The sequence below is a fragment of the Lonchura striata genome, chromosome 29 (genome assembly GCF_050655825.1).
Source record: "Lonchura striata isolate lonStrDom1 chromosome 29, ASM5065582v1, whole genome shotgun sequence".
NCBI lineage: Eukaryota > Metazoa > Chordata > Aves > Passeriformes > Estrildidae > Lonchura > Lonchura striata.
This window is the reverse complement of record NC_140731.1, coordinates 7,350,108-7,359,139: the sequence shown is the minus strand read 5'-3', so window position 1 is coordinate 7,359,139 and position 9,032 is coordinate 7,350,108. Positions and strand designations below refer to the sequence as shown.

Here is a 9,032-nt window from a genome sequence, read left to right as displayed (position 1 = left end):
GTGGTGGCACCTGAAAAACAAGCCATTTTCTATGCCAGGAGGGAGACAGCCACTTTGCAAAGTCTCAGTTTGTAAGGCAGCTTCAGGGCCACCAGTGCAATACCAGCTCTCGGAAAAGGGTAGGTGAAGATCAGGACTCATCTCAGCTTGCTCTGGGAAGGAAGCTGGAGGTCTTACCATGATGATGCAGATAAAAGTCTCATCTTACATTGTGAAGAAAACCAGGCACAAAAATCCCACACTCAGCACAGGTCTGTAGGATCTGAGTGAGCTTCTCCAAGGAAAACTCTCCTCTTTCTCCCTCTCACACACCCCATATCCAGCCACAGGCCCTGCTGCCCAACCCACAGGGGCACAGGACAGCAGGGCAGCAAAAAGGGAGGTCAGCACGAGCGTGACTTGTCAGTGGCAAGCTGGGGAGGCAACACAAGCAGTGTGTGTACAAAAAAATCTACCTCTGTTCCTAAAGATTGGGTGAAATCCTGTGCTTCTTTCAGGGCACTGTTTGCCTCCTCCTTTCTAATCCTGAATCTCCTTCTATATGCTGAGTAATCCAAATGGGAGGATCTCTGCTCCTTTGGTGGTTGGGGTTTGAATTTAGGTGGCTTAAGCTCATATCTGGAAAACAACAGAAATGTGAACAGGGATCTGCAGTGGGAGGGAGGAGGGAGGGACACCTGCACGAGCAGCGCCTGCTCATGATGCAGCCCCTGAGTGGGTGCTGGAGTGCTGAACTGAGAAATGGTTTGATCCAGCCCTTCCCAATCCAGGCTGGAGCAGGTCTGTTGTAAAGGCAGCCCAGGGATGACGCCGAGGCAGCAGCAGTGCAGCAGCTGCAGCTGCTTGCACTGAGCACCTACAGAGGACAGGGATTAACAGCTTGTGGGGATGCAAAAAGTGGGAGAGGGAAAGACACAGAAGACAAGCAGGAAGGTGGGGTTTGAGGCACCGAGGGGCAGACCCGGCCAGTGAGGAGCCAGCCCAGCAAACCCCAGTGCCCAATGCCAGAAACTCTGAAGCTCCACCAGGAATTTATCAGGAATGTTTCCCTGACAGTGTTGGGGGGGTTGGTTGATATTTTCCAACACTCCCAGGTGACTCAGGTCACAGTCCCCATTTTAAATTGAGGCAGGTGCTCAGGGTAACTCTGCTTGTGTTTCTAATGCCACATGAGGGACACAGTCGAGCCGTGCCTGCCTGTCACCCTGCTGAGCTGCAAGTGCTCCCCACACAGTCAAACACGACCTGGATGCTCCATCCCCAGACAGGCATTCAGGGCCTGTAATGACCTGCTCCCCAAGGAATCACTGCCTTTAGCTTTGTAGCTTGTTACCTAAGGCTGGGTTTAATTTCTGGGTGAGGGGCAGTCTCGTCATAACCCCCAAGAGATCCCTAATCATCTATTCCACTGTCTTTAGTTTTAATGAATGCTTTGAAGCAACTTCCCAGTTGTCCAGACAATGATATTTTTCACTCTAAAGCAGAAACTCTGAGGGAGGCAGGGATAGGAGATGATGTGATGAACAAGTCCTGCTGTCAAACAGGACAAAACCCACCAGGGACATGTTGCAGGGGAAAAGTCAAAACGAGTAATGGGTCACAAAAAAAGAGAGTGAAGATCCAAGGTGTGTGCTGAAAGCTGACCCCTGGGAGGGAAATCATCCTGGCAGTAAAGGAATTGTCTCAGCAAAGAAGGAAAGGGGAGGTAACAGACATTCAGCATCAGCCCAGGCACCAGGTAGCTTTTCTCTGGTGTTGGGACTTTCTGGGCATCCTGCAGCACAGTGCGAGGGAGGAAGGCAAGGAGCAGAGAGCTGCTCCTGCAGAGAGGACCCATCCCAAAGCAGAGGGGCCAGAAGGGGCTCCAGCAGCACTGTGGAGCTGGGACTAGGAGCCTTCATCAAGGTGACATTGCCTCAGGCCACAGAGGTCTGAGAAATCAGCTTTCACCCCAGCTTTCCTTCCCAGGGGAAACCCCTGTGGGGCCTAGGCAGCACCAAATTGGTGGAAAACCTTTTCTCTGAGCATCCAGGCTGACCACGGCTGGTCAGTGTTATTTGAACAAAGAAAAGCCAGAAGCAGTCTGTCAGATCCTAGGCCAACAGCTTTGTTCTTTGCCAAGTACAAGCAGGGCACCAGGAAGAAGAGCTTCAAGGAGAGGGCAAAGGTGCACATACCCCAGCTTGTCCGCCTGGCTGTCCCAACAGAGTGACCAGTGGTACTTGGTGAGAAGAAGGCTGCAGTTGGTCATCTCCAGAGAGCGCACTCCCTCAGTGCCACCCACGAACTCCAGGGTGCTGGGCTGGATTTGCAGATTTGGGAAGCAGTTTTTTCTCCAAAGGGCATCATGGAACACCAGGGAGGTGTCAGTGAGGCAACAGGTCTTGGTGTTGGGAGAGCCTAGGAAAAGGACACAAGTGTCCATTTAGGCACCAATTATGGCATGACTCAGTTCCCTTTGACACTGATTCCAGACTGCAGCCTTGAAAATGCCCACTCCTAGCCCTGCTGAACACTGCAAGCTTCTCTCTCTCTGATGGGGAGGAGCTCCCTCACCCGCTTCAAACCAGCACCAGTTATCTCTCAGGGATGAGTGTGCACCCAGACCCAGCATTTACTCTGAGAATTCAAGCTGCAAAATTCCCTGTTAAGTCTGCCAACACTCCCATTGTATTCAAAATACATAAGCAGTGAGTGACATGAATTCACACCCATTCTGGTCACTGTGATTACTGTTGCCTTTCTTGTTTCATTTATTCAAAACGCAACAAGTGCTTCAGCAGTGATAAGGGTGGGGAAGAAGCAGCTCAAGAAAGCTTCCTTCCTTCCTTCCTTCCTTCCTTCCTTCCTTCCTTCCTTCCTTCCTTCCTTCCTCCCTCTCTCGGAAACTTCTGTTATTGTGTTGTTGTTTGTGCCGATATATTCCAGTAAAGAATTGTTATTCCCTTTCCCATATTTTTGCCTGGAAGCCCCATTATTTCCAAGGTATAATAATTTGGAGGGAAGGGGTCATCTTTCCATTCCAGGAAGATTCCCGCCTTCCTTGACAGACATCTGTCTTTTAAACCAGGACAGGGACATCAGAAAATACTGCCTTTCTATTTTCCTTGGTTCTATTTGATCTCACAGTGGGAAATATACTGACTTTTTATTCTATTGGTTCTGTTTGATATCAGAGTGGCAAAAATACTGACTTTCTATTCTATTGGTTCTATTTGATCTCAGATTGGCAAAAAAACTGACTTTCTATTCTATTGGTTCTATTTGATCTCACAGTGGCAAAAAAAAATGACTTTCTATTCCTTGGTTCAATTTGATCTCAGATTGGCAAAAAAACTGACTTTCTATTCTATTGGTTCTATTTGATCTCACAGTGGCAAAAAAAATGACTTTCTATTCCTTGGTTCTATTTGATCTCACAGTGGCAGAATGCTACCTGGGGCACCCAGCAGCCCTGGAGTTCACACCCTGAAGAGGCTGCTGTGGCAGACCATGAGTGAGGGATGCTTTTATGTTCCAGTGCTCCATTTTGGAAGGCACAGATCCCCCACACTGTGTCCCAGCCCAGGGAACACTCACCAGAGGAGATGTCCTGGAAGTTGGGCTTAATGGCATCCAAGAGTGAAGTTGGTCCGGTGACACTGCCCCTGCCGTGGCGAGGACAGAGGAGGAGATGGCTTGGTTAAAGGGAATTCAAGCACAGGTCTGGCTGTCGTGGCTCGGGGGTGTAAAACCTGGTGTCAGGGCAGGTTTGAAATCAACACCCTGCCATGTGCACAGGGCAGGCAGGAAAAGCCCCCTGGTTGCTGGTGGTCCCATGAAGGACCCTGAACACACATCCAGACATGGCTCTGTGCCTCAGTTTCCCCATCTGTAACGTGATGGACATAAAGGTGTCCCCACAAACTTCTGTAACCTTTGCTGCTTTGCTACTCCCTAGCTGCAACTGCTGCTCCCATGGAGGATCTTTCTCAGGAGATTTTGACCCACACAATCATTACAGAATTTTGAGACATGAAGTCAGGGAAGCCCCAAACACCCTCTGAAAAGAGCAGCAACAGTTCTACACAGTGGGCAGATGAATCCTGGAGGAAAGGACCAGCTTGTCAGCAGTGCACCAGCTGGCACAGCCAAGAGCAATAGCTTAAACAACCAAACAGGGGTGTCCTGAATCTAGCACACCACCTCACCTGTCCTTAAACTCAGCAGACAGGCTCCAAAAGCCACAACATCCACTGAAATCAGCACTTGGAGCTGCACAACATCATGAGTTTATTTCATGGCTGATGCCAATTGATGCCCACTCTGCCTTTTGGTTAAAAATCAAGGACCAGCTGTGCCTTCTGTTGTATTCACAGGACTGCCACTGGCTCTGCTCTACACCTCTCAACAAGAGACACCTGCCCTTGCTCAAGGAGAAAGCTGCTTGTGCAATAACACCCCATGAGCAGTTTGGGGGAGGGACAGAGCAGAAACAATTATTTGACGGTGAAATGTTCCCTCTTGATTTCAAAAGTAAAAAAACCCAGCACTTTTCCTCTAAAAACAAATCCAGCATACTTGTTTCTCTACTATGGGCAGACCTACTCACCACTTTTCTCTTGCTAAGTAATAACTTTCTTGTTCTTTTTAATCCATCTCCTTTATCTCATTGGTATAATCGACTGCAGTTTGCTTTCATTCCTTCACTGCCTTGACCCAGTGCCTCCCAACAGCAGCTCCCAGCTCCAAAGCTCCAGAGCAGCCAGCACCAGCTCTCCTGCTTACCCTACAGGATCCTAGCAGCACATGGCTCAGGCTAGCAGGGACAAGCCCTCATGCTGCTGTGGTGCTGAGGACTGAGCTCTGCCTCCCCTATTTTCAGCCCCTCTCCCTTCTGCTGGCCAGGATTCTCTCTTGCCATGGCTCCAGCCCACAGGATGACACGCCTGTCCTTGGGACAGTTCCTGCTGCAGTTCCTGTGTCCCACATCAGCCCTTTCCTGGCTGTGGAAAGGAGGTACCAGAGCACTCTGTGCACAGGAGCTGGGAGCACGGCTCGTGCCTCACAGCATGGCCATGAGAGCTGAGGTGGGGCTGCTGCTGCCCCTCTGGGATGGATTATTAATGGGAATTTTTACAAACACTGCTGCTGGTGCAGAATCACCCAGGCTGGGCCACCTCCAAAGCCCTGGGGGCCTTGCTGGCTGTTCGGGGGGACATCCCAGAGCAGCTACTGCCCAAAGCTGATCCATCCCACTGCCTGCCATGGCCCACGGCAGAGGGAGATCCCTGCAGGGAGGATCGTGCCAGCTCCCAGGTACCCACACAGGGCAGGAGGCATCCTCACACTAAGGCAATTCCAGGATCAAAGCAGAGATCAGAACCTCAGGAAACACCTTTTTTCTCTGCTCAGCCCCAAAATGAGGGAGATGTCCCAGAGACAGCCACAGATGTGCCCACCAAGCTCCCACAGTCCTTACTTGATAGTCAGGAGTGCAGACCTATGAGATCCAGCCACACTGAACTGGAATTCTTCCTCAAACGTCCCCAGCACGGTGGCACTGAAGTAGACCTGGATCGTCTGGGTCCCACCTGGTGCAATGACGCCCTCCTTGGGTGCAAACTTGAAGTAGAAGCCCACGTTTGCATTTGAAGATATATAGGTGAAGGGAGCATCAATAGCTCCTAGGTTAATCAGCTGCACCTGTAGCAGCAAGAAAGCAAAATGGAAATAACCTTCTCGTGAGTTGTCTAATGATGCAATAAACATACACTTTCTAACTTTACACTGCTAGAGAGTTTTTGTCCGTCTCAGTTGCATATCGATATTAGATCGATATTCATATTTTAGTAAGTCACACCCAGGCTTGCTGCTGCCTCAGGAGCCATCAGGATCCATCCCAAGTCCTGCTCTCACCTCATGAACGTAAGGGGTGTTGACAGAAACGTTCCCAAGGTTCAGTTTGCGACAGTTCAGCTCAACCAGGGGTCCTTTGCCGTGTCCTCTGAGGCGCAGGGGCAGCCTGCTCTCACAGCCTGGGGAGAGATGTCCATTTCAGTACAATAATTCCCTCTGTTACACTGCATTTTCCAGGCTGCCTCAGTGCGAGTCCCTGACTCTGAGCTGGATGCCACCAGCTCCTGATGCTGCAGGAGAAGATATGGACCCTTCTGTTCCCTCAGGAGATATCCCTTGGGGCTGACTTGCAATTTCTAACCCATTCCTTAGGCTGGTTTCCAATCTTAGCCACCAGTCTGCTGAGTTTCAAACACCTCTGAGGTCCTGTAGTGGCAGGCCAAGCAGTAACGCGTATAAATTGAAAGAAAGGAAATTTAGGTTAGATATTAGGAAGGAATTTTTTACTGTGAGGGTGGTGAGACACTGGAGCAGGTTCCCCAGGGGCGTTGTGGAGGTTCCAGCCCTGAAAGTGTTCAAAGCCAGGCTGGATGGGCTTGGAGCTCCCTGATCTAGTGGGAAGTGTCCCTGCCCAGAGGCCTTTAAGGTCCATTCCATCCTGAACTTACTATGACTCTGTGGTTTCCTTCCCATGCACTCAGAGGAGCTCTGAAATCCATTCAGTGCAGGCACAAAGCTCATACAGAGTTTGGCAATTGCCAAACTACCTGGCCCAGTAGCACACGGCTTTGTTGCCAAAATCCTCAACTTCTGGCACTCAGCATCGTGTTCTACTTCCACAGACTGAGCTGCAAGGTGACAATTCCCACACAGGGACAGAGGCAAGTGCTGGCCAAGGGTGCTCCTTCACAAACACCCTGGGCTCACTGGGCTCAGCCACTCTGGTCTGGTGGTGCCTGGGCAGTGGGAGCAACCCAGGGTCAGGAAGCCCATTTCTAACTCAGCTCCTACCACCTGATGATGGAGCCGTGTCAAATGGACCATCCTGGAGGTCAGTGGCCTAGAGGGGCTCAGTGCTTGTTCACTAAAGCTGTTCTGCTCTGCAGCTCTTTGGCCTGTGAGGAAATGCTGGCAAAGCCATGGCAGGAAAACCTCTCCCTGCACTGTCTGGGTTGTTCTGGGATCAGGAACCCAGACACAGGATTCTGAGCCCTGGCCTTGCACAGGAGACTCCCTGGAAGCTGCAGGGCCAGTGGGGATGTGCCAGCACTGCCCTGCTGGCCAGGGACTCTTCCCAGCAGTTACAGGGGAGCCCAGTGGGCTCAGGCTTGCACCATGGCTGCACTGAGGCTGAGAGAAGCAGGGGAAAGGAGCTGGACCTGAGATGTTGCAGTAAGCCACACTTCGGTACTCCAGTGCCTCTATGGGTTTGAAGGTCACCTTGATTTCAGCCGAACAATTTGGCCCAATTTCTCCCTCCTAAAACAGAAAGAGACAGCAAAACATGTATCTTCAAACTTCACATTTCTTGTTTTCAACCACAGTCCTGCAAGCCTTAGTTTAGAGCATCAGTGATGAGTTAACAGCACAAGGAGCTCAAGGAAACACTCCAAACCCAGCTCAGCACACTGCTGGAAGCTCTTGGTGCTCAGCTGATCAGCTCCCACTCTCCACAATGTTCCTACTGCTCTGACACAAGCCCTTGGTCACTTCATGCTGCTGTCAGCTACAGCGGGATGCAACTGCCACTGTGCACTCATGGCTCTTCACAAGAAGAGAACATGATCCCCTTCCTTGGAAATAAAAATATTCGTTTAACCTTTTTTGAAAGAAAGCAGCAGTGGGGATTATTCTGGGATTTACTCCAAGATAGGAAGGGATTTTGCACTGTGCAGACACCAGGCATTCATCATCTCTCACATCTTCAGTACTCAGAATCAGGGCTCTGGCTGATTGGGAGGATGTGGGGGTTTGCTTGCACAAACAGAAAAGGAAAATGTTTTCTGTCCCTGTGTGCAGGAGAACTCAAAAGGCCCATTTAAACCTTCCACCCTTGTGTCCAAGCTCCAAGAGGACACTGGAAGGGACACTCAGAAATAGTGCAAGGCGTGGTCACAGGTGGGGATGGGCATTTCTATGATTAACCATGGCAAGCTTGAGCTCAGTATGTGAACTGGCAGAGCTCCAACACCCTCTGCTGAGCCCCTGCCTACAAGAACTGCTCCCTGTGGACACTGCAGGACAGCACGGAGCGCCCCTGAGCTCCAGCCCTGGCAGCAGATCTCGGCTTTGTCAGGCTCCCAGCCCTGCCCTGAGCCTGCAGGGCAGAAATGCTTCCAGCAGGGAGCTTCTGCAGCTGCACCAAAACTCGATGTCCTCCCTCCCAGCACATCGGGCCAGCTGAGGATCTGCGAGTGACCACATCCGGGTGGGAGGAGGGAGAGGGGGAGGAGGAGGAGGAGGAGGAGGAGGAAGAGGAAGAGGGGAAGGAGGAAAATGAGGTTCTCAGCTATCACTTACCACTGGCTCAATGAAGAAAATGTCATCGGAGAACAGCATGGGGTCTTGTTGCACCTTTGCTATCTCCTCCAGGACCGTGTTGCTCAGGAGGGCCGTGTGCTCTTCACAAGAGCTCATCTCTGACTCCGACGTTTCTTCCTCCGTTAAGTTTTCCTGCGACATCTCTGACCACGGCCGCAGAAAACGACACTGCCTGCAGCCACAGGAGAGACAAGGCCAGCAGATCGTTTAAGAAGCCACATATTTGCAGAGGGAAGTGTGAGCGCAGGAGAGCAAAGCACCTGGGGAGGAGCAGCAGCAGCTCCCCAGCAAGGGCTGACCCCAAGCCATGGGGTCCCACATGGATCAGAGGATAACCTGCTGTTCACTGGCACAGCAGATCGTTTCACTCCACACCTGCAAGCTCAGGAGATGTTTCCAAAGCCAGAGAAAACTTCCTGGCTCAAAGCCTCTGACAAAACTGAGGGAGAACCGACCAGGCACTTCAAGTGGATTTTCCTACCACTGAGCTGCTCAGGGGAGGCAGATAAAGATCATGGAGCAGGACTTCCTTGGGAAGGGGAGACAAAGCTGGGCTGCAGCTACGTGTTACCAGCGTCACTCTTTGTTTCTGCCATTTTGGACCTGCCCTGATCCCTACTCTGCCTTTCACAAGAGCATCCCACAGCACTTCC

General features: G+C 51.2%; 1 long non-coding RNA gene across 1 annotated transcript; it reads right to left on the bottom strand.

Moving 5' to 3' along the window:
* Positions 1-596: 596 nt before the first annotated feature.
* On the bottom strand, positions 597-7,099 carry LOC146765036 (uncharacterized). The gene is made up of 3 exons (XR_014950420.1): positions 4,191-7,099; positions 3,580-3,647; positions 597-2,400 (listed from the first exon to the last, which is right to left on the bottom strand). It is a non-coding gene; the product is annotated as an uncharacterized LOC146765036 (long non-coding RNA).
* Between the last annotated feature and the right edge of the window lie 1,933 nt (positions 7,100-9,032).